This window comes from Pteropus alecto, unplaced genomic scaffold (genome assembly GCF_000325575.1).
Source record: "Pteropus alecto unplaced genomic scaffold, ASM32557v1 scaffold3, whole genome shotgun sequence".
Lineage (NCBI taxonomy): Eukaryota > Metazoa > Chordata > Mammalia > Chiroptera > Pteropodidae > Pteropus > Pteropus alecto.
Window position 1 is genome coordinate 1,676,614 of NW_006442484.1, and position 27,933 is coordinate 1,704,546.

Below are 27,933 nucleotides of genomic sequence, written 5' to 3' on the forward strand. Positions count from 1 at the left end.
GTTTCCGTCTCTGTGGGAAAGAACGATTGAAATGCCTTCAAGCTGGAGAATTTAAATGGCCAACAGGTTTGAATGCCCTCGTAATTTTTTTTCCCCAAGGGCCTTAGAATTGAACGCTACCTGTTCTAACATCCCAACCAACTCGAGAAGCTGTTTCTGGGGTCCGGGCTCCACTGAGACAGGTCCAGGACTGGGCAGAGAAAGGAGGCTAGGAGCATAGGCTTTTATTCAAAACACAGGACAAAACGAAATGAATATCCTCCGGAGTCGAACAATGTATTGATGTTGCCCCGTAAAGATCTATCCGATCCGAGGAAGTGTTATTCAGCCCTCCTCTTCCTTTTTGCTTGAAAAGTTTCCTCAGCTGGAAGAGGAGGAGGAGGAAGAAGGAGGAGGAGGAGGAGGAGGAGGAGGAGTAAATTCCCAACCCTCTGGCCCCCAAGTCTCCTCTTTCCGTTTGCTAAACTCTGACCACAGAAATCAAGGAGCCCCAAAGAAAAACAGAAGGCGTTCCCAGACCTTAATGCCATTACTAATTAAAATAAAAAAATCACTGAAAATGAAAAGCTTCTATGGTTTACAGGCCTAAAGAACATCAGACACAAACAGTACCTCGAATGACAGTTTCCACAGAGTATTAATGAAAAAAAAAAAAATCTTAAAAAAAAGAAGAAGATCAGGAAGTAGCCTACATGTCCACTGAGAGAGAAGGGTGAGAAGGGTCTCCCCTGAGGACCGTGTCACATTCCTGCAAAGCAGTGCCTTCCATGTAGGTCACAGAATCAGGGACAAGCCTCATCAGTGACCTCCCAGCTCCGAGTTTATCAAAATGCCAACAGGCCTGCTCTCCCTCAAGCCAGACAGTCATTTACTCTGGCACCTAGGCTGCATGTAAGCACGGGGAACGGGGCTGGGTTGGTGCCAGGGGGAGGCTGGGGCCATTTTAAGGAGTATCTGTGATATTGTGATTTATAATAAGAAATGTATATTTAGGCTCCTAAAACCCTTGCAATTTCCTGTGATGAAAGCATAAGGTGCCTCTTGTTTTGTTAATGAGGCGACACTGGGGCTGTGCCTGGGGGAGGGGTCGGTTGTCGGGGGAGCCAACCAAGTGATAAGAGAGTTGGAACTTTCAGTCCTACCCCCAAGACCTGCGGGGAGAGGAGAGGGGGCTGGAGCGTGAACCAGTCGCCTGTGGCCCATGATTTAATCGGTCACAGCTATGTGACCCAAAGGACAGGGTTCAGAGAACTTCTGGGGTGGCGACACGTGGAGTTTCGGGGACAGCAGCGTGCTCCGAAAACATGAAAGCTCCCTGCCTGCCTTTTCCCCACACCGTGCCCCGCCCGCCGGCTGTGTCCGAGTTCCAGCCTTTTATAATAAACCAGTGGGTGACCTAGTAAGTAAAACGTTTTTCTGAGTTCTGTGGGCTGCTCCAGCAAACTAACTGAACCCAAAGATGGGGTCACTGGATCTTTAGCTGGTCTTTCAGAAGCACGAGTGACAACCTGGACTTGCAACTGGCATCTGAAGTGTGTGTGTGTGTCGGGAGGGTGGTGTAGTCTTGTGGGACTGAGCCTTTCTCCTGTGGGATCTGACACTAACTCCAGGTAGACAGTGTCAGGACTGAGCTGAACTGAAGGGCACCTGGCTGGTGTCCGAGAACTGACGGTGTGGGGAACCCCCCCTCCCACACACACGCAGACTAGAATTGGGCCCAGAGTTGCCAGCGTCAAAGAGAGAATAACCTGATGCTTGTTTTAGGAACAGTGGTACTAATGAATTCCTACACATACGCTTTTTTTCACCCAGCTTTACTGAGGTATGACGAACAAAAAAATGTATATATTTAAGGTGTACAACATGATGAACTGATATGCACAGACTGTCAAATGATGACTATGATCAAGCTAATGAATATACCTATCACCTCACATAGTTACCCCTTTGTGTGTTGTGTGTGTGTGTGGTAAGAACACTTAAGATCCACTCTCTTAGCAAATTTCAAGTATACAATACAGCATTATTAACTACCATCACCATGCTGGGTACCGACCAGGGGTGCAGGACGTACGCATCTCATCATGGAAAGTGCATACCCCTTGAGCGACATTTCCCCATTGTGCCCACCCCCAAGCCTCTGGTGACCACCATTCTATTCTCTGTTTTCACTAGAGAGCTAACAGTATAGTGTTATGGGCTGACCTGCACCCCATGATAGGCTGAGGTCCTGACCCCAGGCCCCCAGAATGTGCCTCCATATTTGGAGATGGGGACTTTAAAGAGGTAACTAAGTTAAACAGAGGCCTTTACGGAGGACCCTAATCCGATCTGACCAGTGTCCTCATGAGAAGAGATCAGGACACACAAAGGGGCGTCAGACACATGTACAGAGAAGAAAGACCACGTGAGGACTCAGCGAGGCAAAGGGCGAGACTTCGGGAGGCACTACACCTGCCGGCACCTTGATCTTGGACTTCCAGCCTTCTAAACTGTGAGGAAATAAACGCATGTTGTTCAAGCTGCCCAGTCTGTAGGACTTTGGTACAGCAGCCCTAGCTGACTGATACACACAGCCTCCAATTTGTTTCGAGTCTCTATAGGTTGATAAACTTAATTATAATTTACAGGGATCCCATGGTCAGATCAGCCGCTGCAGAGGTCTGAAGGCTGACCATTAAAAAAACAAACCACACACACACACACACACGCACACACACACGCACACGCACACACGCGCAAAGTTCATACAGGTTATGAAGTCTAACTAAGAGTTATTTCTTTACTTCCGATTACCTACGGACAACTTTTCTTCAAACCTCCTTGCTCCTGCTCCTGTCCAAAGTCTGGAGGGCAGGGCTGGCCACGGACAGCTTGCAAGTGCCATCTGGGGCTCCCCGCCTGCCGATTGTCCTCCCACAACGAGCCGTTGACTTTAACCTTTTGCCCGTGTTCTAAAGGCAGAAAAATCTCACACCTTATTTCAAGTCTTCTCTATTAATATCCCTCCCTAGACCTCAGAAGAGATTAAGAATCCAAAGTGAAATCAGAAACTCAGCTAGAAATATCCCAAATGTCTCGTTCAGAATGAATTCATCAGAGCAAAATAATGATGAAAAATAAGCCTTCCAACACCAGAGTATTTCTGAATGTTTCCACCAGATCTAAGAAAACAGACATTACCGTGGTTAAAAAAAATTGTACTTTGTAAAAATAAAACTTCATAATTATAGTTTGTTCTTGTGAATAATCCCACAAATACAGCCTTCTTGCAAAAGATTTCCTTATACCGACCTTCTCTTCCCCCATTGCTGACAGCAGTGGAAAATTACACTCCCCTACGAAACATAATCCTGTTGATAGTAACACCTAGTACGGTTTTCATCAAATTGCTAGGTGAGATGGTGTAATTAGGGACAGGCAGGGGGAAAATTACAAGGATGCAGAGGACACCAGTCCAAAGGAGGTAAATACTAAAAGTTGATCGTAAGTTGCTTTTAACTCTGGATCATGTGCTTATAAATTAAAAAGAGCTCTCACAGGCTGGGCTTTTTTGAATCGTTGCAGAAACATGTACCTGCTTGTCTGGCGACAGAGTCTTTCTGCAAATAAACCTGGACATTTTCTAAATCTGACTTTCCTCAGAAGATTCCTAAGATCATCATGAATCCGGTGACAAAATGAAATGCACACTAACCACTAGTTCCTACCGCTTCGTGTAATGTGTGGCCTTAGGAATAAAAGCTAGAATTATCTGTTGTTAAATGCTTTGATATGCATTTAATAAATACCATTTCTGCATGCTGACAGGGCAATATTTTAAATTTTACATAAACTGTGGACTTTGATTATGATAAAAATGATATATGTGTATATGTGTATACACACACATACATACATAAAAGCTGACAGATCAGAAAGGAGAAATAAATCAAAATCATAGTTGGAAATTTCAACATGACTTTCAGCAAGAGACAGACTAGACAAAATCAATAAGGCAATAGATGATAGAAACAATGCAAATAACATATTTAACCCAGTTGGCGATAAGTTGCTGCTAAGTGACTACATCTAACAACTGCAGATACATGTCGTTTTCAAGTTACACATGAAACTCTTTATTGAGCCATAAAGCAAGTCTGAAAAAAAATATTAAGGGACCGAGATAGAGTGTTTTTGTTTGTTTGTTTGTTTGTTTTTAATCACATGGTGGAATTATGCTGGGAATCAATAACATAAAAGATAACTAGAAAATCCCAAATGTTTGCAAGTAAAGCCATGCATTTATAATCCATAAATCAAAAAAATTATAATAGAAACCAGAAAATACCTGGAAGTGAATGATAATGAAGATATTATACATCTAAACTGTAAGATGCAGCAAAAGCCATATTTAGGGAGAAATTGATAACATTATATACTGGAAAAGAAGACTGAAAATCAATGACTTACATGTTAATCTCAAAAAGCAAGAAAACAGAACCACAAATATAAACCAGAGAAAGCAGAAGGAAAAAAAGGAGCAGAATACATTGAAATAGAAAACAAATATATAATAGAAAAAAATTAACGGTCAAATGTCGGTACTTTGAAAAAATAAATTCAATAAACCTCTGATAGGACTAATAAAAAGAAGAAAAGAAAGCGCAAGTTGCCATAATTGAAATTTAAAAAAGGTCACTGCAGGTCCTACAGATACTAAAAACACTTATAAAAATACAGCAAACATTTTATGACAATATATTTGAAATTTTAAACAAAATGGACAAATTCCTAGGAAAATACAACTTATAAAACTGACAGAAGGGAAAGTCTGTTAGGTTTATATCATATTAAAGAAACTGAATCCCTAGTAACAAGCTTCTCCAGGCCCTCACACATCAGTGAAATCTTCCAAACACTGAAGTAAGAGAAACATCGATTTTATATAAACTCTTTAATAGAAAAGACAAAAAAAGGGAACTCTTCCCCCTTGTTTTATGATTTTAGCATAGCTTTGATCCTAAAGCCCAACAAGGATGTTATCAAAAAGGAAGTTATTGACCAATGAACATAGATATAAAATTCCAAAACGAAAATAATAGTAAAGCAAAGCTGGAGTAATAAAAACAAAAAACAAAAAAAAAAAAGAAGCTGGAGTAATAAAAAAAAAAACAACAAAAAACACGGCAATATACACGGAAATGTGTATATATATTTATAAATAAAACAGGTAGAAAAATGCTATAGCAGCATTATTATGATACTCTCAAACAGGAAAACATCCTGACGGCCATCAATGATTGAATGATAAATGAACCGTGATATGTCGATACCATAAAATAGAAACAGCGATGAGAACAAACTATAACTATATGTGGGACAGTTAATTTTATGTGTCAGCTCGGGTGGGCCACAGTGCACAGATAACTGGTCAAACTTATTCTGGATGTTTCTGCGAGGGTGTTTCTGAATGAGACTAACGTTTAAACTGGTGAACTTCGGTCATCCAGATGGCCCTCCCTAAAGTGGGTGGGCCTCATCCAGTCGGTTGAAGGTCTGAGCAGAACGGAAAGACTTGGTCTCCTTGAGAGAGAAGAGATTCTATGACAGACGGCCTCTGGACTTGAACCGCAGCATCGGGTCTCTCATGGGTCTGCCGGCCCTTCCTGCAGATTTTGTACCTGCCTGCCATAACCGTGTGAGCCAGTTCCTTAAAATAACTCTCTCTATAGCTACGCACAACCTATTGGTTCTGTTTCTCTGGAGAACTTTGGCTAATACCACATGCAACATGGATGAATTTCATAAACATACTGTTGAACGAAAGAAACCAGATACAAATCATTAGAAACATGTTTCCATTTATATAAAGTTCCAAACAAGCAAAACTAATCTCCAACTATATATCCATCTATCTATCTATCGATCGATCTATCTATCCATCCATCCATCCATCCATCCATCCATCCATCATCTATCTATCCATCTATCCATCTATCATCTATCTATCTATCTATCTATCTATCTATCTATCTATCTATCATCTATCTATCTATCTATCTATCTATCTATCTATCTATCTTCTCTATCTCTCTGCTGTTAGTTCCGTTTCCTTGGAGAACCCTGACAAACACAGGTGTCTAGCAAACATTTTCAGTACTTACCCATTTTCTCTTTGTTCACTACTTTGTTCAGGCCGGCTTCCTGCATGACCACAGCACGCTCTCCCTGCCAGAGGCCTCTGCACCAGACAGTCCGCCTGCCTGGGCCCGACCCGGCCCTTTGCACCCCTCAGACCTCAGTTTAAGTGTCACCTCCTCAGAGAGACTTTCCAGGCCCCCCTTGGGTGCCTCCTGGTATTTTATCACAGCTTTCATTGGCTTTACTCGTAGCAGTGATCGTAATCCATAACCGAAATCCTCAAAAATGTTATCTGTCGCTGCCACGAAAATGTACATTTCATGATGGCAAAGACGAGCACGCGAATGAATCGATGACTGTCTAATGAGCACGCCGCACAGGATATTAACTTCTAAAAGGAAATAGGAACCGGAAACCTACAGGGAAGAACATTCTGAATTCTGGTCTCGACTGCATCTCTTCGACTGAGTATTTTCTCCCCGTTAGCCTGACACTCATTTCTTCACGTCAACAAACCCCCTTCCCTCCCAGCGGCCGACCAGCTGGGGTCGGACGGCCCAGGGCACTGTGACGTTAGCCAGCGCTGCCTTCCACTGTGGCGCCAGAGCTAACGGCTGGTCTGTCACATGCGTGACGACCCTTGTCAGCAAGGCCCCAGAAGAAAGGCCACGAAAGGACTAGAAGACCTGTTTCCTACGTGTCAGAAAACTAGGAATCTCAGAGATATGAGTCAAGTAAAATTACGTCTTTGTGGAAATGCAAAGTCTACCTAGATGATTACGGCTGTATAAGGAAGTGACCAGAAGGACCGGATTTAGATGGTCTAGAAATTTCTAGAAACAATAATATTTACCGCCTTACCCTGCGGGCGATGCTAAAGATCTATTTATTCAGTAAAAACCCGTCAAGCTGTACTCTTATAATCGGTGAACAGGTGATGCCAGCGCAGGGTTCGGAAGGAGAAACCAGCCAGGACACATGGGAGTTATTTTCCTAGGAGGAGCATGGGATGGAGAGACCCAGACGCCGCTGGCAGAAAGCCTCGTACCAGGCACTGCTCCAGGCGCTGGGGATGTATAGCCGTGGACAAAATGAAACCACCCCGCCGGCACGCAGTTCAGTCTGGAAAGAAGGGATGGACAACATAAACCAGTGTAACATGTGGCGAGAAGCGGTGCGGAGGAAAATAAAGCAGGGCGTGGCACAGAAAGTGCCGGGGACGGGGGTACGGCTGGAATAGGATGGCCAGGGACAGTCTCCCTGAGAAGGTGACAGTGAGCCAAGGCCTGAAGGAGGTGAGAGCAAGTGCACAGGCCGGGGCCGGAAACTCAGAACACATGGAGTCAGCGGAACGGGGCAGCCAGCTCCCGCGGGGACGCCCCGAACTCCAGGGACACGGGAAACCCGCACGGTGTGACTGAAGGACATGGAAATGAAAGCTGAGCTTCGAGCACAGTTACCTGAAGACTAGAGCTGAGGTCATTGAAATGTCACTGAATTCCCATTCGATTAATTGATCTATCTAAGGTGCTTGAATCTTCACAAGTTGGATCTTAAGACTGTCAGGCTAATGTTAAAATTGCCGTTATTTTATGAGTGCACAGAACAAGCCATTATCTAATTCCACGTCCCCGCCCCCATTACGTGACTGGGAGTCGAGCTGGAAAAGTGCCATCAAATGTCATGAGGAAGGGCGCCCCCCCCCCCACATTGTGCCAGATCTTCAGACCCCACAGTTTTCACCCAGTCTCCCTTGGTTTGGGTAATCTGTATGAAAAAAAAAATAATAATAATGGGGAGCCAGAAAATCTGAGAAAACTACCCCCAATTCACCCAAACTTCCATTTGGGAGAGCAGTTCTGCTCTAGGGGGGAGTTGGGGTACATCCCAGCCTCGCGGCACACCTGGGCGTCAGGACGAGTCAGAACCCCCTTTCCGGTCCCGTCTGCGTGTAGCTCTCTAGCCCCATGAAGCTCACCCCCAGAATCGGCACTGGTCTCAGGGTTCCAGGCTGGTGGCGCCCAAGCTCACGTCCACGCTCTGTGGGCAGTCATCTCTAAAAAAAGATTTGATAAAACCTGAGGATCAGGACTTCGGCTGCTATTCTTCTGAATACAATGCCAGCCGGGAGGTGACTGAAGTCCCAGCAGAGGAGGGAAGTCCTCTTTTCTCAGCAGCAAGATGAGACAGCAGGTGTATTGACGGTGGGACAGTTTGTCCCCTCGCACACCCACAGAGATCCCTGACCTCCTTTCCCAGCCAAGCCACCTTTCTGGGCCATCTAGGTGCCCGCCATCACCCCACACCAGTTCTCAAGGTCTTTAAGGCAGCACCATTCATCAAGGATCCACATCGATTCATGCAGCGTTATAAAGTGAACAGAAGCCAGTCACCTGTGACTTGTGTTTCTGATTCCAAGAAAAAAACCTTTCTTGGCTGAGGCCGTCTCGTCCCTGGCCCGGGTTTTCCTATGTAACGTCTACATACTCTAGTGCTTAATCTGGAGATGTCGATCTAGAGTTATTAAAAACCTCGACGGTCTGACTCAACGGGAGTGCCAGAACGTGGGAAGGGAGAGCAGTGCTGTTTCTTCTCAGTGCAGGCGGGACCGTGAAGACAGAGGATGGGGCCCTGAGGGGCTCTGAGCAGTCACCAGGGCCACAGAAGACCCACGAGCCGTGACGTGCCACCGCTGGACAGTGCTGCAGGTAAACACGGGTGGGCTTCGCTCCCAGGTGAGCTGGAGCTTCCCTCGCCTGGATTACAATACGATTCGACGCTAGTGTACACAGACTGGGACTTCACAGAATAATCTCGGTCTTGCCGTAATTATGGAGCAGCTCATTACGAGACGGTTTCACGTGAGAAACCGGATCACGGGAGGCGGCACGACAGTGAAGCGTCAGAAATGCTCAGCTATTGGCAATTTTATGTGTTTTTCCATGACACTAATCAGCCCTCGCCCGACAACCACAGTGCTGACAGGTGCCCGTACCTGTTAGACAAGGTGCGACCTGTTTTGATCATAGGCAAAGCTCACCCTTGCCCAGTCGACCCTCTAAATGCATTATCGTGAATCATAAAATCATCAAACCATGATAAAAGAGATTTGGCTTATGACACGGCCAAGGTGCCACCCTGAATCTCAGGCTTCCTTTTAGGGACGTCATGAAGGGAAGCTAACCAAGCTAGTCTCTCCGAGTCCTGTGCATTTGCCAAGAATGCGAAGCACCCCCAGGCATGAACCCGCTCAGCCTGTCTCTTAAAAGGCAGCCTGAATTGGAACGACTGTGCCTGCCTTGCGGGAGACAGCAGAGAGCCTCCTCCAGGACATGGAGACGCTGGGCCTCCCTGAGTCACACAATGGGGCTGGGGCGCCCCCTGGCGGCTGAGCCGACCCCTGCAGGGAGAGAGGACACGCACAGTTCTCAGCATAGGACCGAGGCTTGGTAAACATACAAATGAGAAGATGTCTGGAAAAACGAGAAGAAAACTGCCGGAGGGTTTCTCTCCGTGGCAGTTCTGGGCCAGTTTCTGGCATCCTCGGGCTTCCCACCAAATACGTGTGTGCGGTCCACTGTCATTCCCGTGATAGACACCCGCAGAAAAGTTCCTGCACACCGGGTCCCAGGCTGGGGTACAGGGTGAACCAGGTCCGTCCCCTGCCCTCAAGGGGCCAGTGCGCAGGCACGAGGACTGGCTTCTGCCCTGGGTGACCACTGCCGCAGACAGACATGTGACCCTATAATACACGCACGGAAAAAAACTGCCAGTCTGTGCTTGCTTTTTTATTCTGAGGCTGGAGGGCTGGGGCGTGGGTGCGATCTGCATTGTTCTCCTCTTATTCAACATGAGGGGCAAGTGATTATTTTCCCAGTTGTTGCAAAAGGGAAAAGGGACAAAATGTCACATATCTGTTGCTGAGATGAGAGGAATTTTCAGTCCTGAGCCTTGAGTCGGAAAGTAGACCTACCAAAAACAAACCAGTCCCACAGCTCCCCAGGCGAAGGATACGCACGGTCCAGCGGGGAGGAAACGGAAGTCAGCGCAGATGCGGGAAGACAGAACAACTCTGTAGTTACACAGCTGGGGAAAAAAAAAAACGGGAATGTTCCATAAAGGGGAGGTTTGAGTGCCCTGGAGTCAGTTTGGTGCTCTTGACCTAAGGTGAGGGGCAGGCGTGAGGCAGAGTCAGGGCTGGCACGGCAGTGACAGATGGGCTGCCAGGTGTGCGGGGAAGAGTGGTGTGTTTGGAGTCAGGGCCTCAGGTATGGCATCTGAATTCCAGGCAGGCTGCTGGCCCGGGACCAGCTCTCTAGGCCCCGGTGCCCTCGTGGAATACTGAGTGTGTGCCTCACGGGGATGCTGGTGTCAGGCCGAACGAGGGACCAGAGTGGACAGGCAGCAGGCAGTGGTAGTCGGGGGGTAGTGGTTAAGAACATGGACTCAGGGACAAATCCCGCCCCCTCCCCCAACTTAGCTGTGCCACATCGAACAAGTCACTTCCCCTCCGAAGGCCTTGGTTAGTCCACCCACAACATGGGGACAGTAACAGCATCTTCTTCACAGAGTCTGTGTGAAGATTCAACGTGACCACATTTGGAGCCCGGACAGCAGCGCCGGGCACAGAACACACACTATGAAAGCGTTTACATTCGCCGACACATACGGCCGCTCGTCATGGGGACGAGACACGACAGGTGCGGAGCAAACGGATGAGTGAAGTCCCTGCAGCCCCCTCCCTCCTCTGGGTGTGCTGGGGGGCAGGTAGAGAGGGTCATCCAAGTGGGAGGAAGTTAGTTTGAAGCTCTAAGAAACTACCCCCAGGCTCTCGACCCCGACCACAAGGGAAAAAACGGAGCGACATCTGCAGGAAGAGTAGAATCCTACTAATTCTGTGTTCTGATCAAGCTGAGTGTGACCTTTCAGCAAATTACTGACTCTGCTAGGAGCGTACACAGCCCATCTATTCACTACCAGTTCCAGTGTCTGGTAAGTGGGTCCCGAAGGCCAGGCTCTGCATGTGGGGACTGTCACCTAAGCCACCGTGGCAGCCTGTACCGAGAGAGAGCAACACGTGGGCTTTGCTCGGCCCCACTGCGGAGTGAAGGAGGCGTTGTCTTTCCACCGAGGAGCTGACTTCTTCGCTGGCCAGCAGGTTCAGACGCGCACGCGCCTTTGCTGGCTGGGGGGCTGGTGTTGCTCCCAACACCGACAGCCTGCCTGGACAGGCCAGAGTCCCCGCAGCTCCAAAGGGGTCATCATGGCTGGCCCAGCTGGCCCAAGGGGCCTAGGGCCCTGCTATTAGACAAACCAGCCACCCTCTGCCAAACCGGGGCATACACGTGATCCAGCCAGGGAAGGGGACTGTCTGGGCCAGCGGTGAGGCCAGGCCAGCTTCCCAAACAGGCCTGCATTGAGCACTCTCGCTGAGGGCCAGAGATAGACCGAGCCTGCAGGTCACCTGCCCTCAGAGCACAGAGACCATCACCTCAGTGTGAAGAAGAGTTAACATTTGCAGAGGGCACCCCGGTGAGCCGATCTCTCTGAGCATCTTCTGTCTATGGATGGATTCGTGTTGATTTCACCAGGGCCCTAAGCGGGGTGGAGTGGAGGTGGGGCACAATTATGTCCCCATCTTCCAGGTGAGTGAGCTGAGGCACAGAGCCGGGGAGCAGAGCTGGGACGAAACCCAGGTGGCCCAGCACTTGACCGCTAAGCTCTGACCAATGTCCCTCAGATGCGAGTGTACGGTCTTCCTCTTGGCCAGAAAAAGCCAAGAGCTCTTTAGAGCGTAGGTCACTCCTGCTTCATGAGTGACTGGCTGGAAGGGAAAGCTAAGGAGGATGCCCGCAGTGGCCCCAAGTGACTCGGACCAGGAAACCCCGGGTAAGAGAGAGAGGGCTGGCTGAAGCAGGGAGAATTCAGAGACTCCTCACTGCCGAGCTCTGCTCGTACGCTGAGCCCCGGGCCCGGTGTCAGACCTCGAAGGCTCTGCTTTCTTTACGCTCGTCTCTGACTCCCAAGTTTTCTTACGGCTTAGTGAGTCATAGGGCACAGAAGCAGCACCCCGCTGCCTGGCTGGACGCACAGATGTTTACACTCTCTTAGGAAAAGGGCCAGAAAATACACTTGGACCAAAAGGGCCAACGTTTCCTACAGTTAACATTTCCTGAGGATGCTGTGCCATGACCACTGTGCCCGACGGTGCTTTCAGTCCTGCCAACGGAGAGACCAGACGCAGAACCTGGACGGACAGACAGGCGCCGTGGCCTCCCAGGTCCCTGGGCACTGCCCGTGCCACGAGAGACCCTGGCACTGCAGAGCGAGATGACACGGCCAAAAACTCGACAACTGCGAAACCCTGGCGTCCGCCCACACCCAGGGAAGAAGTCAGTGGGGCTGGGCGTGGGCATGTGTGTGGATGCTTACTGGTCTGTGTGCAACAGGGCTTTGGCATTTACAGAAGGGAAATGGGAAGCGAGGGGAAAAGTGGGGGTCAGACATAGTGGGGGAAAAAGCTCGAGACTTCTCTCTTCGGTTTAGTCATGAACTTGCTGAGTGATCTGGGGGCCAATCTCAAGCTCTCCAGGCACAATGAGCAGCTCGGTCCTTCCTAGTGCATACGTCCTCTCCTTTCGTGATATAAACGAGGTCCCCACGCTGCCCGATTCTGTAGCTACCGGCCACATGTGGCTATGACAATGAAAATAAATTAAACTTAAAACTGAGCATTCAGTGCCTTAGTCGGACCCGCCGCGTTTCACGTGCTTGCTGCCACTGCACTGGGCAGTGTAGACGGAACAGCCAACGTCCAACACAGGACGTTCCACTGGGCATCGGTACTGCGCACACAGAGACGTATGGGTCATAGAAGATTCCTGAAGCTGCTTTTCTAAAAGGAGAATCGAGTGCTAGGTTAGAGCCTTCTTTGGGGGTTGGGGTGGAGGATAGTTTGAACGTGATGGAATGATTCTAAAGTTCACAAAGAAGAAAACGAATGGCCCTGGCCAGGAAAATCAATTCTGAAAGAAAAGAACGGGAGAGAATTAGGCCTCTTGTTAAAGAGACGAAAATGTACGGCCACAGTCATGGAAAGGGTACGAAACGGGTTCAGAAACGGACAAGAGATCAACAGGAGAGGCCTGGTTCACGTGTAGTTGACCACGTAGGTGATATTTCAAATCTGTGGGGAAAGGACTGCTTAGCAAGCGATGCTGAAACCTGAAAACAAAGAAAACCAGAAACTGAACCTACTCCTTATACCAAATTGTCCAGTGAATGAAAGGCAAACATCACAAATAAAACTGGGAAAGTACTAGAAGAAAACAAACTCTGCACATCTTGGCCCAAGAAAAAAAAAAACTCTCTAGGTATGAGACAAGACCCGAAGACGGAAAGATAAAATGTCTCCACCTGACTTACAAATGAAAAGAATAAAAATTTCTGGGGGTAAAAACGCCACAGAATCAAATGGCAAACTGGGGAAAATATCTGCAATGTATGTGCTGAAGTACCAACTTCCTTAATATACAGAAAGCTCTTAGAAGTACAGACCAAAAACCTTACCAGAAAAGTAGCAAAAGATATAAATAATCAATTTACAGGGGGAAAAAAACGAACAAATGACCAATAAGCATAAAAGATGGTCAACCTTGTTCCTAATTAAAGAAAAGCAAGAGATACCATTTTTCACCTACCAAAGATCCTGGCAATGATCCAAAACGATTTATAATCCCCTGTGTTGTTAAGAATGTGGAGAAAGAACTCTTATGTAATGCAGGTGGTTTATATAATTTGTACAAACATTTTATAGAGCAGACTGGCAGCAGTATGTATCAAAATGCAAAATAACCATCTCTCTGACTCAGAAATGTATCTTATAAACATATTTACACAAATAAACAAAGATATATGTATAAAGATGCTGTCTGCAACGCTGTTTATACAGGAAAAACAGAAACAGCCTAAATGTCTCTTACAATAGGAATTGCTGGTTAAATTACGTTACAGTCTTATAATAAAATGCCAGGCATCAAAAGAAAGGCATTGAGTTTATTGGAAAGATGTCCACTTTTTAAAAGGTGCATGTAGTATGATATATGTAGTATGTAGTATGATAAATATATGTACGTAGTATATATTTAATTGCATTCTCCTCTTTTTACATGCACATTTATACATGCATAGAACATGCATGACAAAACTTAAAAGAGGTTATCTCTAAGAAACACGTTGAGAGAAGAGTACGAGGAATTTTTAGTAACTGCTTTCGTTTTTATGACCAAATTTATATTACTTTTACAATGAATTACTCTTCAAATCACGCAGCAATGGAGACAAATGTAATAAGCGAGAGTGGTACCCAGCAAACGGTGCTCTACAGAAAGTTCTCCCTAACGCCACTGCATCCTTACACCTGGCCCAGTGTGGACCAGATGCAACTGGTGGGTAGCTTTTTCCTTGAGTCAGCTCATCGTGGCTGTGCTCTCTGGCTAGCAGGATGGATAAGGGGTGCGTTATCTTGGACCTAAGGCCCAGGGAACTGGTCCTCAGAACCACGAGCACAGATGACAGCATGCGAAAGCCCCCCACGCCAATCTTCAAGCCCACTGGTGCCACCCGATGACGTAAGCATCTCAGGTTGCTATAACTGGGGACAGGCTGCTGGGTGATGCTGCTGCAGGGATGAGAATCGAGTTTTTAAAGATTGGTTCATTTAATTAAAAGCACAGCAGGCTGCTGGGTACTAAGCAGACCACACGCATCTCATTAAGGAGTGTCGTCTTTCCTGGCACGTTCTGATGGAGACCAGGGCAGCCAGCACTCGGCGAGAGATCATAGTTGATTGTGCCCTCTTAGGATGGCGTTTGGCAAAGATGACCAGCCACCTTCTGACAAGATGGTAGGGGCTGGCTGGCGCACTAGGTGGAGATTTAGCAGACGGCAATGAATTTCTGAAAAGCATACCTGAAAGGTATTCTAAGAACAATGAGAGAGAAGGGAGGGAGGAAGGAAAGAGAAGGAGAGAGGAAAGAAGGGAGGGAGGGCGGAGGGAAAAACTTCACCAGCACAGAGGCATTTATTTTTCAATGCTGACTTTTTAATTGTGCTTCTAGGAAGCCTAGGACTTCTTATCAAATTTTATGCTTTAAGAGTTTATGGGATTCTTATATCCATTATCTCATTGGAGGTTTATTTTTTTAGTTCCAAGTTTTCGACTTTCTAACAATGCTTGTTTCATGAAAGAACATCCTTTTGAGTCCCAACATACAGTGGATCCATGAACAACATGGGTTTGAAGTGTGCAGGTCCACTTATAACGTGGATTCTTTTTCAATAAATAATTGTACTGTTTTTGATCCACAGGTGGGGGTCTGAGGATGCGGAGGGCTGACTGTATGCACTGATCTATGCATTCTACATGGGGGACTTGAGCATCCATGGATTTTGGTATTGAGCAGGGGGTTCTGGAACCAATCTCCCGTAGATACCAAGGGAGTCAAATGTTATACGCGGATTTTGGACTGGGCAGGTATCGGTGTCCCCAACCCCGTACTGTTCAAGGCTCAACTTTAGTAGCTTTTTCTAAGTATTTGCAAGTGATAACAAGCCATGCTAGTCTTCTGGTATGATAAATCTCACTACAGTATTCTAAATATTCAGAAACATCTAAGTCTGTTAATTTCACACACACACACACATCACTGCAATAATTTTAAAGCCGAATACCCTACCAGCCTAAAATAATTCATGCAACTTCTAGAAGGGCCTAAATTACTCCTGGGAAAATAAAGCTTAATATTTAATGGATTAAAAAAGCAATCCTTCCGTTTTTATGTGTTTTACTTGTGCTGCTGTACAAATATTTATTAAGTGCCTACTATGTGCCAGGTGTTGCCCTAGGCATAGGATGAACAGCAGTGAGCAAATACAAAAACTATACAATCTTTGCATTTTAGTAATTTTATCAAAATCACTAACAGGTACTAAATACTTACTACAAGCCTGGGATCATTTTTAGACCTTTATTTATTTGCTACCTTTTCATCTCACAATCAGCCCATAAAGTAGGTACTTTTATGATCCCATTTCACAAATGAAGAGACCAAGGCATAGAGTCATTAAGTTACCTGCCCAAGATCACACAGCCAATTGCTGGCAGAGCTGGGATTCGAAGTCAGACGAACCTGACTTGGAGGCCCACCCTCCACAGCACTGTATCGTACCACCTTTTAATGCGCACAACTCCAAACCAAAGTAGGCATCTGTCCATAAAGAAGGGGGGGGGGCATTTGTGGGCAGTGTGCGTACATGCCCTTGTATATTTCCACTCTCGGCTGAGCCATAAAAACACATAAGATGAATAACAAGCGGAGAGAAAACCCGCAAGCAGGTGATCCTGCCAATGTGGGCCCTCTGCTATTTGTAAACAAAAGAGGGAAAAAAGATAAATGAAAATAAACGAAGAAACGAAAATTACATGGCGACCTAACATAAAACCTCTAACAATGAATTAACGGACATTAAAACAGAGTCCTTGATGCAGACGACTATTTTTCGGAGTATCTCCTGCCTTCAGATACCATCACAACGCTGTCGTGCTGTATTTAATTCTCACCGCGTCCAGGTGAGGTGAAGGCACCACCCAGCTCCCCCTTTCACAGGTGCAAGGTGAAGCTGCTCAGATCCTCAGCCACAGCCCTCAAGGTGCCAGCTGGTTCTGGTTCATCCCAAGCAACTAAAGCTAACGCAGCAGGTAATGCTTTGATGTGTCCTTTGCACAACCTTTCAGTGAAGTCAGGAAGTCATCCTCCCTCCCCCGCCGACAAACCACCTCTCTGCCCACCCACCTGCCGCCCACCGCCTCACCTTATGCCGCAGGCTCAGCAGGCTCATGGTGCCGAGAAGCAGGCATTATCCCGAACTGATCTAAACGAATACTATAAACTTGGAAGTTACACAGTATCTTATGACCCGTTAACAGTATTTCCCAGTTATGCGCCTTGACAAAACAAAGCACATTTGGGTCCAAGGGTTAGCCCCTTGAAAATTTATGAACTACTTCAAAGAAACGCACAAATTCAAAATTGATTTAAAAAATGAAAACCACTCGGGAAATACTGCATCAGGGGAAAGCGACTGGTTGAGTTTGAAAGATACTTCTTGGGTAGAGCTATTCTAGAAAGAGAGATAACAGGTCCAAACCAACCCTGCATCACTTTCCAAAAGTCTGCAAGTACCTTCGGGCCCAGGTCATGAAATGAAACCCAGTGAATTTTTCTGATGGGCGGTCCGTTTTTAGGGGCTGCAAAGGAGTTTTGCAGACTGCTGACCTGGACCTGAGGGGTCTCCATTGCCATCTGAGATCTGCGGTTTAGGACACAAAGGTAGCTTGTGTGAAATCGAGATCTATGTGAATTCTCCAGAATCCTAGCTCCGGCCCAGAACTGTCACTGCGTGGCCGGAGCAGCAAACAATTCTGGAGTTATCAAGGACAGGGACTCCCACGTGAGCGAACACTCCCCGCCACAGGTCTGGCGACCTGGCCCCCAGCACGCAAAAAAAAGCAATCTAGGGAGTAACCTATTATCTGAGGTCAGCTCAGAAAATTCCCCTTATCTCTGAAATAAAGGGTTTCTTTCATCTGAGTTCTCTCTTTGTATTTCTTTATGCTGATAGTTTGAATCATAGTCCAAACAAGTTGCAACAAATCTGAGCAGCATATGGCAGAGAATGTCACAATCTTGTACCCAGGCATAGTTGGAATAGGACGGTCATTCCTTTAGGCGAACACAGGGCCCCTCTGTCTCCTGCTTAACCAAAAGGGGTCTCACCGCTCAAGGGAGTGGCTCCCACACTACCTTGGTTTTCTGCTGTGTGTGTGTGTGTGTGTGTGTGTGTCCAGCAGCAGGGAGGGGCCCGCTCAGGGGAGTGGCTCTCACACTACCTTGGTTTTCTGCTCTGTGTGTGTGTGTGTGTGTGTGTGTGTGTGTGTGTGTGTGTGTGTGTGAGTGACAGGGGGAGGGGGACCACAAGGTGTGAATTCTCCCTTCTGAAATGCACTGTCTTAGATGCTGACGCCCACCAGCTAGCAGGCTGCGTGGCAGAGTCCATGTGACGTTGCCTCCCCCTGGTGGTGAGCGCTGGTGTGCTGAGCAGCATCACCCCAGCTCCAAGGACCAGGCTCCCGCTGCCCCTCCAGGAGCAGGCGTTGGCAGCTCCCAGGCAGTGGCTCCGGGGACAGTTTTGCCTGCTCTGGCTGACTTGACTCTAGACGTCCTCACCACTGTTTGCATGCTCTGAGTTCTTTGGGCTGGGGTAAGGGTGGGAGGGAGGGAGGGACATTATACCACAGAGAATTAAATGAGTGGCATAAAAACCAGTGGGCCAGGAGGAAGGAGACCCGGGTGCAAGTTCTAGCTCTGCCAACGTCCAGATAGCGCCGCGGAGCGAACACCACCTCCTCCTGAGCCTCGATTCCTCCTTGGAGAAATGACAGGCTTGGGGCTGAGCCCTTCCTGAGTGGTCCTGTGACAGCGTCCAGTCAGACGTCCAGTTGCCATGGATTCCACGTGCTGATTAGTTTTGCAAAGGGAGAAGGGCAAATACAGTATTTATCTTAGCAGGTTGTAAGAAGGGTTAAATAAAACGATGTATATAAAACATGTGGCACAAATGGAGCGCCAAATAAACAGGGTGCTTATAATTAATTGTACAATAACTACTTATGTACTTTGTCATGCAGACTGCGACATACTGTCACCCTATCAATAAGCAATAGGTATCAGGAGATTTGGAAAAGTCCCCAGTCAGTGACAGACTTTAAAAAAACGTTTCACTCAAGAGCACTGGCTTTGTGAGAATCTATCTCTGGTGAACCCTGAAATGGCCACTGGACAGAATCGATGCTGGTGTCAGTGAAACCCTCTGACACAGGCTCCTCTCGGGTCAGCCCCACGTAAATTCCCAAGGCTGATTACAGAAATGAGTTTAAGTGACACATCCACGTCCTCTCTAGTTACAAACTAGCAGACAGGCCTGCCATGGACCAATGCAGAACGAGGCAGGAGTATGGGTGGGAAAGAAACTGGAACATGTCACCCCGAAATATGCCTCTTTGACATAAGTTATTTTGAGCTGGAGGCAATTATGCGTTGCTGGCAGGAGAAGCTCCCTGTACCCTCTCCCCCTCTCTGCCTACAGCAGGATATAAATTCCCCTCTCGTGGGGAGGACTGTAAGCCTTCAGCCGCGCGGAGATGGGACCAGAGGCTCCGCCAACGGCCTAACCCCAGGTGCTTCTGCCCACACCCTGCCTTGGAAGCCTACGCTGCTTTTCTCCGCCCCGTCGTTCCTCTGCAAATTCACTGTTCTTTCTTGAGGAGGCTCCGGAAGCCGAGTCTACATCACGCGTCGCGTGACGTTCCTCTGAGGCTTCCCCTGCGTGGCGTGTGCTCGCATGCATGCGTAACTGTTCCTCTCGTTCGTCCACCTTTTTGTTAAGATCCGCAGCCGGGTGGGTGCAGTTCTGCTCCCCTGAGGACGGAAGGCTGGAAAGACCACAGGGAAGAGAACTGGAATCACACTGGAGAAATTCCTGCTTGGGAAGTTGGATTTCACCTGTGGGGCCGTGGGGACAGCGGGGCCACGTGCCGCCGGAACAGGCGCACGAGGCATCCGCTTCTGAGAGCCAGATGTGACCTCACAGAGATGATCTGATACAAGCCACTCGCTTCAGCAATGAAGCAACTGGGGTCTGGGAAGGTTAACAACTCGCCCAAGGACACGTGGTTTATTACGGATCTATAAAGCCCTTTGGCTATATTTACGTAACACACGATAAAAGAAATTAATTCTGTGTCTTCCCTGCTAGCCGTGAGCTCCACGAAGGCTTAGTGTCTGCCACTCGCTAGGGGCTGTCTAGGGCTGTGCCCCTTACGCTGACCCCACCACGACCCTGGCGTGGGGATGACGGCAGGGATGACTGTCCTCATTCTGCAACTGCGGAGTCCGGGCTTGGGGATGGTGAATGACTCACCTGGGGTCCCGCAGCTGGCCTTATGACCAGCACAGCCCTCAATAAGGATCTGTTGAATGAATGAATGAACGAATGAATGAATGAACGAGTAAAGTGGCAGACCCAGGATTCGAACCCGGGTCTGTCTGGCTCCAGGGCCCGGGCAGGGCCTTCACGTGAACACGAGACCACCGCTCAGGCCTCCGCAGTGCCCGGTGCCACGAGCACTCCAACGCGCCCATGAAACCCAAGTAAGCAACTGAAAGAACAGAACCCCTCGGTTTCCTGTGGACACAAAACTCCTCGCCCTGCCGTCCTAGGGTTTAAACGAGATGTGAGCGAGATGAAAAGTCACGCGTGTCACTGCAGACTAAGGTGACTTCATCACGGCCTCCGGAGTCAGCTAACAGCGGGCTAGCATCCGAAGACCAGCACTGACGGGCTCTGTGACCTGGGGTGGGTTGGTGGCCTCCCCTGGCGATGATAACAGTACCCATTTCACAGAATTCTTGTAAGAAGATGAAATGATATATATGACACATAAAGCACATACGTGAACAGAAACTATTTTATTATCTTTGAAATAAAGCAGAAAGTTGGATAGGAAATATAAAAGTGATGAAGTAAAACAAACGGTTGCTACGTTGAGGAAAAAAAAAAATCCATAATTAGCTCTCTGAATTAAGTCACGTTTTTGTTTTTTAATCCGGAAATCAGGCCGACCTCGGTATCTCTTGCTATGGTGTTAATTATGATCACACATGGGAAATTCATAGTGACTTGCTAAACTAGTAATGAGAGGAAAAGTACTGGACCTTCCCGATGTAAAAAAGGTTTAGTTTCCTGAGCTCTTTTATCGGAAATGTAGTGAGTGACTGACAGCTCTTGATAGGTCAGAAACTTAGTAACCTCGCCATAATCCTATCAGTGAGGTGTTTTACGCCACGATGTGGATGGAGGCTGACACTGTATCCTTTCATAGGGCTGAAGCTAGGAAATATCAGGTTAGGAAACACCTTAACATTTCTGAATATTAACTACGCCACAGACGTCAAAAAAAGTTTACGAAGAAAAAAAATTTACTAACAAAGAGCTGCTGTGGTGGGGGCCTGTGGGATGTCCCCGTGACCCCCAGCACCCTAGGGTGAGCCCCCTGCCCCCCCGAGTGTGAGCTGCACTTACTGACTCACTTCTAATGAACAGAGCACAGCAAAAGTGGTGGCCAGCCCTCGGAGATTGGGTTACAAAGACTGAATTCTATTCCGACTGGCATGCCCTCTCTTGCCTGCGCTGGTGGCGGCCAGCCGCCATGTGGCCAGCTGCCTGATGGAGAGGCCCGTGGGACAAGAAGTTGAGGGAGGGCTCCAGCCATCAGCCACCAAGGAACCGAGGCTCTCAGTCCGACACCCCACTGGAAATGCAATCCTGCCACCAGCCACGTGACTGGGCCTGGAAGCAGATCCTCAGGCCAGTCTTCGGATGAGACCGCAGCGGATACTGCATTGCGAACTTGGAGGGAGAGGCACCAAGATAAGCCATCCCGGATTCCGGACCCACAGGAACTGTGAGAGAATAAAAGTCTGATGTTTTGAACCACAAAGTTTTGAATTAGTTTGTAGATAATTGATACGCTAACTCATAATGTGTGTTTACCATGTCCTAGTCACTTTTTGGGCATTTTATGCGCATCGTAAGATGTAAGTACTATTAGGAGCCCATTTGACAGCTTCCCCAGAGTCACACCGTAAGGGGTAAAGCCTGAGACCCATACCCTTCCCCTGACTCCTTTGTGCACACTTCAGTGGGGAATGTGAGCATTAAATCTTTAGAGGTTAAAAGAAGAAATAACACCACTCTGCACCAACTAAATCAAGTATAGTAAAGGATTTCTACCATGACTGAAATCTATACATGAAGCCAGCCAACCCCTTCCCCAATGTCAAACTTCGAGTTAAGGTAATTAATATTTTCTTGACGTTATATTCCGAAAATGTTTCTGTTTTGCCCAAAAAGGGTAGAAGAGCCATTTTTACTTCCCATCGCCCGTCGAAGCTCACAGAACACAGCAGAGTCACTTGCTGTCTCCCTGACCGTCAGCATCCCCAAGTGGTGAGGGGGATTAGTATTTACAAAGGAAAAAACTCTCTCTCACAACAGAACTGTATTTCAAACGGCGGGCTCCGCCCCCCACAGACCCTGCAATGCACCCTAACAGTAGAAACCACACTGAGGGGTCTGCCTCCCCTCCATCCGACACACCCCCTGACGTGTGCACAACTCTGCTAGTACAGTATCAGGGGTGATGCCGTCGCAGAAAAGGGCGCACAGGCCCCTCGGTGACACGTATGGAAAAGAGAGGCCCGTGTCATCTGATGACATTTTTTAAAAAGGAAAGAAAGAATTCGACCCGAAACATAAACACTGGACTCGACCAGCTGCTTCGGCTTCAGCTTCGGCTTCGGCTACCTCTCCTATCACGGAGCCTATTCTCTGCTCCCTTATGTAATTGTCTTGGGGCTTGAAAAGCCTGGAGTTGCCGGCAATAACATCGAAAGCTACTGCTACCTGAGAAAAAAATGCCGTGATTAATGGATGGTGGCGGCAGACTGGTCTGCAAAGGGGATCAAACCCTTGCTGGGGAGTGGAGCGGTGAGGAAGGGTCAAAAGATGGACGAAAACCACTTGATTTATTTAAGAGCCGGAAATTCTAAAGTTAGGGAAATAGTGGATAACCTCTAAAGGAAAGTCTGCACCTATATAACATGGAGGTTTTTTTTTTTTCTTTTTTAAACGTACGATATTCTGAACATCCCAAACAAATTAAACCATACAATACTGGTTTAATCTCCCTCCATACTTAAGGAGGTTTAAGGGGAAATTTTATGTATAATTTAAGTCTGAGAAACCAGATGCCTATGGCATTTGGGCAAAAAGTGAAAATGGCTTAAAAACGACTGGATTTTCCACTGTAATAGAACCCAACTGTCACTATCCGGCTAGAATGTCACATTGTGCAACATGCTGCCACAGATGGACTCGTAACGGCAACAGACAATGGGAAGCGCAGCCAAATACATACGACCTTAGGAGCAGAAACTATGTTTACCAGCTGGATCTTAAAATTGTTACAACCATCAAATTTCTATCGAATGATAACGAATGATATCTCGTCTGCTAAAGAACAGCTGAGAGGGGAAGTCGGGACCTGATATTTGGGAGGAGTGAGCAGCTCCAAGGTGGAGGGGAGAGAGGCCACCCCGTGTTAACGAAAACGTTCTCCTCACACGGGTCCCCTGCCCGAAGGCTCCGGCTCTCGGGCTGAGGGCCCGTCACCCTGCCTGCTGGCTACACGAGCAAACGCCACCGGGCGCAGGGGCATCAAGGCCGAGGGCCTGACTCCCACGTCAGACTCGAGGACCCCGATGATTGATTACCAATAATCTTCTGGGCTGGCTAAAAGTGGGCCCCGATGATTGATTTCCGATAATCTTCATGATACAGCAGTGACCCTGGCCAGGACCACGGTCCGCAACATGACTGCCCGTTAGAAGCACCTGGGGACGCTCTCCAGGTGGTGCTTCCTGGTGGCCTTGGGGCCCCGGCTGGAACTGGTCTGGGGCGGCCTGGGCGTGGGGGTTTTTCGAACTGTTCAGGGGTCTTCACTGACAGAAAGAATGTAAGGGCATCGTTCGAACTCCTTCTATGCCTATAGAAATATTTCCTGTTATTAAAAGAAAGCCATGGAAGTAGAACAAATTTTAAGTGGGCATTTGTTTTAAGAAAGGTGAGTTTATTCACTAGAAGACTCAGTTTTCCTATGATTAGCATTTTCCAACTTAACCTTCAGGCGAAGCTCTCAACCAAATATACATTCATGTTTCAAACAACAAAAAAAATAGTATCATGCCTATTACTGTATGGAGCTATGTTTACTGGGAACCAACAGAATATTACTTGAGAACTCCGATATTTCTGGTTAGTTCAGTGAAGACCGAACAAACTCTCATCCTGAGGAACCACGAAGCACGGCCGGCAACCCAAAGCGGACGTGTTACTGGTCCAGGGCACTGCTCTGCTTTCTCAGTAAAGACAAAAAACGTTCACAGACGACTACAGTGATGAACATGCTAAGCGAATATTTGTACAACAGAAAATAATCTTATTTTAATAAGTTTCCACTCATTTGTAATAGTGTGAATCTAATATTACAGTGTCAGTTATTTTTTAGATAAACATTTAATGAACATATTATAAATTATTTACAACTGATGATGATCCAGCTAAGAAAAACAAACTTCACATATCAGACCCAACTGCTATGGTTAGAAAACGGCTTCTGATGTGAATTCCCCCAAATGAACTGGTGGTTCAGGTCAAGTTCCTTCTTTCTTTTAAGACTAAAGTTACAGAACAATATGAACATATGGGAAGAAGTTTGACACAGTCTTTTTCCTTCGCACCATCTGCCACGGTCTGGATGTTTTTGTGTCCCCCAAATTCACGTGTCGACACCCTAATCCTCAAAGATGGCATTAGCGGGCGGGGCTTTGGGAGGTGACTAGATCACGAGGCTGGAGCCCTCATGACAGGATCAGTGCCCTTATGAGAGACACCCCCACACACACACACACGCAACGGGCATCCGCATCCCTGTGAGGGCTCTCTGTGTGGACACAGCCGAGGTCTGCGACCCAGGAGGAGCCCCGCTCCTGACCCTCACTGGACCACGCTGGCCTCCAGAACTGTGAAGACGACATTCTGTTGTTTGTGGGCCGCCTGGTCTGTGGTGTCTTCTTATAGAAGAAGAAAGGGCTAAGACACTGTCACTCACTCAGGTGACCCTCCGACACACCGGTTACAGAAAGGGGTGGCCAGCCCCCCCGCACAGGGACTTGTGTCAGCCGTGCAGTCAACGAACGGTCCACCTACTCAAGGGTCAGACACTGCTCCCCTGAAGCAGCCACATTTACTACACTGCCCAAAGGTGACATGCCAGCCTCCAGGAAAGATGGTCTTAAAAATAATAAGGCTGTCGGAGCAAAACCTCAGAAGCCGCGTCTTCCCGCCAGAGATGGTTCTAGCTCAGGGAGAAACAATCTCTTTCCTGGAAGGCGTGCGGACGGCCCGCAGCATTTTCTGCTCTCATGGTAAAGCTGTCTGCCTGCAGGGACTCTGAATCCGTTAGCCCAGTGGGTTTCTGTGTCTTCACCGATTATTTTACACCTGACAGGACCCTACAGGTGGGCAACCAAACTCAAAAGGTCCCCTGCCCCATTCTGAAGCCCTGACCTTCCGAATGGAGGGTGGGCTCAAGTGGATGCTCTGCCCTTTGCTCTGCCTCCAGCATCACCAGCCTAGTCCGGACATCTTCAGAGGGTCCCCTGACAACAGCAAGAGCCTCCCAATCACCCTTGCCCGCCCACCTTCCTTCCCCAAGAGACACTCTGCACTCAGCTTTGCCATTAGAATAACATCCGAATCCCTGCTGTGGCCTCCGAGGCCCTCTCTGGGACCAGTGCCTGGCTGTGTCCAACCTCAGCCGCCACCCACCTCTCATGTCCCCTGAATGCACTCGGGTCATCCCTGCCTTGGAACCTTTGTATCTGCTGTTCTCTCTGCCTGGATGCCGGCCACACAAACTCTACACAAGGAGCTTCTTCCTGCCAGCCAAACTGAAGCAGTGCAGAGGCCTTTGGGGGCCACTCGATGGAAAGTGGCCACATGCTGACCCCTCTCTGCATATCCTCTCACCTGCACTGTCCCCAGAGCCATTCTCCACCCCTCCCTACCCTTCTCTGGGCCCTGGAAGGCTGACCCCACCAACAGCCTGTACTGCTTGGCTCCTGAGCCTCTGGGTTCTGCCAATGAGATCAGAAAGCCTGGGGCAAACCGGGGTGATTCTTTCCTGCCTCTCCCTGCATTAGCATCTCAATTCCATACCTTCCCCTCTGCAGCTCCTGCCAGGTGGCTCCTCTCCAAGGGTTCCAGCAATACTACTTCCTCCCCTCGATCTAATACCCCTGTTTATTCCCTCAGTCCTGGCCTGATGGGCCAATTCTTCATTAAGACCTCTCAAACCACCACAGGGTCCCTGCTAGGGCCTGACTGATATGACCCAGCCCCCCCTTGGTCACTCTCTGTCACATGACCCTGTTTTATTTTCTCCGCTGCGCTCATCATTATCTGAAATTACCATGTCCGCTTACTCTTTTCTAGAACCTATCTTCACCTCAGTAACTGCAATATAAGCAGGAAGCTCCTTATGTTCACCGCTCTATCCACTGGGCCTAAAACAGTGCCTGAAACCAGTGAAATGAATAATTCCAGCCCACTGTCTCTGCTCAAAATGTCACCTCGTTAGTTAGACCTCCCCTCATCATCTGCTATAAAACAGCAATCTCTCTCCCTTCCCAGACCTCCGCCCCCTCCTCCTCCTCCTCCTCCTGTCTTACTTTTTCCTACAGCACTACCACCTCCTGACACATTTGGTGGTTCCCGCGCCAAAAATGTCAGCTCTGAAGGTGGGAATGCTATTTTATTCACTGCTGTGTCCTCAGAGCCTAGATCGATGCCTGGCCCATAGCAGAGTCTCGATAAACATTTGTTTCAATGAATAGCAAGTAAAGTGGGCAGAATTTCATACAAAGCCAGTTCACGGTTGTCCGCAACACTTCTGGGAAAGAATATAAAACTGTGAATTGCTAGACACCCAAGTGGGTCTTATGTGCCCTGCCCTTGCTCCATTAGAGAGACAGCCTATGACCCCGAGAAAGACACTTGAAATGCTAACTGGATCCTGGCTTAGGAACCGAGGTTTGAGAATGAGAGTGGCCCTCTATTTGTGACAATTGTTGCTTTAAAAAGTGTGCACGGAAGCTTCCCTAAGCACGCGGCTACTGCCAATCCTTTCGGAAAGGAGATGGGCATATAAATTATAAATCAATGGGACTTACGCCCACCATTCTGTTCCACAGCGGTGTTCCTACCCGCAACGGCCTCGAACTACAGTTCCCTGACAGTCTACGCAGACCCAGAACCAAGCAGGGGAGGCACTGCTTTCTGACAGCTGCTTCCCAACTAGGGCAAAGCTCTCAAAGGCAGGTTTCATTCCGCAACGCCTACACTGTCCAAATTTTATTCTGCATACTAATTGAATTAAATTCCTCTTCCCCACCACTGATTACTCACCCCTCACCCTCTAAAGTATCTACACTGTATGGATTTGGGGGTTGGGGGGGCGGTGCTCCCAATGTACCAACTGTCCCTCAGGGCTGCATGTCACTCCTTCAGGGAGCAAGATTCCTAACTAAATGTCCTAAAGGCTTAGAAAGTGGGCCTCTTCCCCCCAACACCATTCAACCAAAACTGGCCAACCGCAGGGTAATGAGCAACCACGGATGCTCACCCAAACATTGGTTCTTCTCCCAAGCCGCATATTGAGGACACTGTGACTCACGGCCGCTCAACGGCTGTTTCCTCCTCCCTATGAATGAGGTGACCACCCCCTCCCCCCAGTAAGTGTAGGGCGACGGTTCAGGGCTCAGGGTGACGGCACAAGCTCCCCGGCCACTACGAGCTATAATTCATAGCCCGATCCTCTCCCACTCCGTCTCCCCCGGGGGCGGGGGCGTCGCTGGGAGACGCTTACCAAGCTCGGGCCAAAGCCCAGGAGCCGAAAACCCTCGGGGCCAGCTGCGCGCGCGGCCCGGCAGGCGCTCGGGGACCTGGGACCCTCGGGGAGAGCGACCCCTCCCCCAACAGGGACAGGAGGTGACCGCGGCAGGTCGCCAC

The 27,933-nt window shown here is 48.2% G+C and overlaps 1 protein-coding gene across 1 annotated transcript in view; it reads right to left on the reverse strand.

Moving 5' to 3' along the window:
• The window catches only part of RCAN1 (regulator of calcineurin 1), an 81,506-nt gene that overhangs the window by 53,306 nt on the left and 267 nt on the right, over positions 1 to 27,933 (reverse strand). The gene's annotated exons all lie outside the window — the stretch shown is intronic.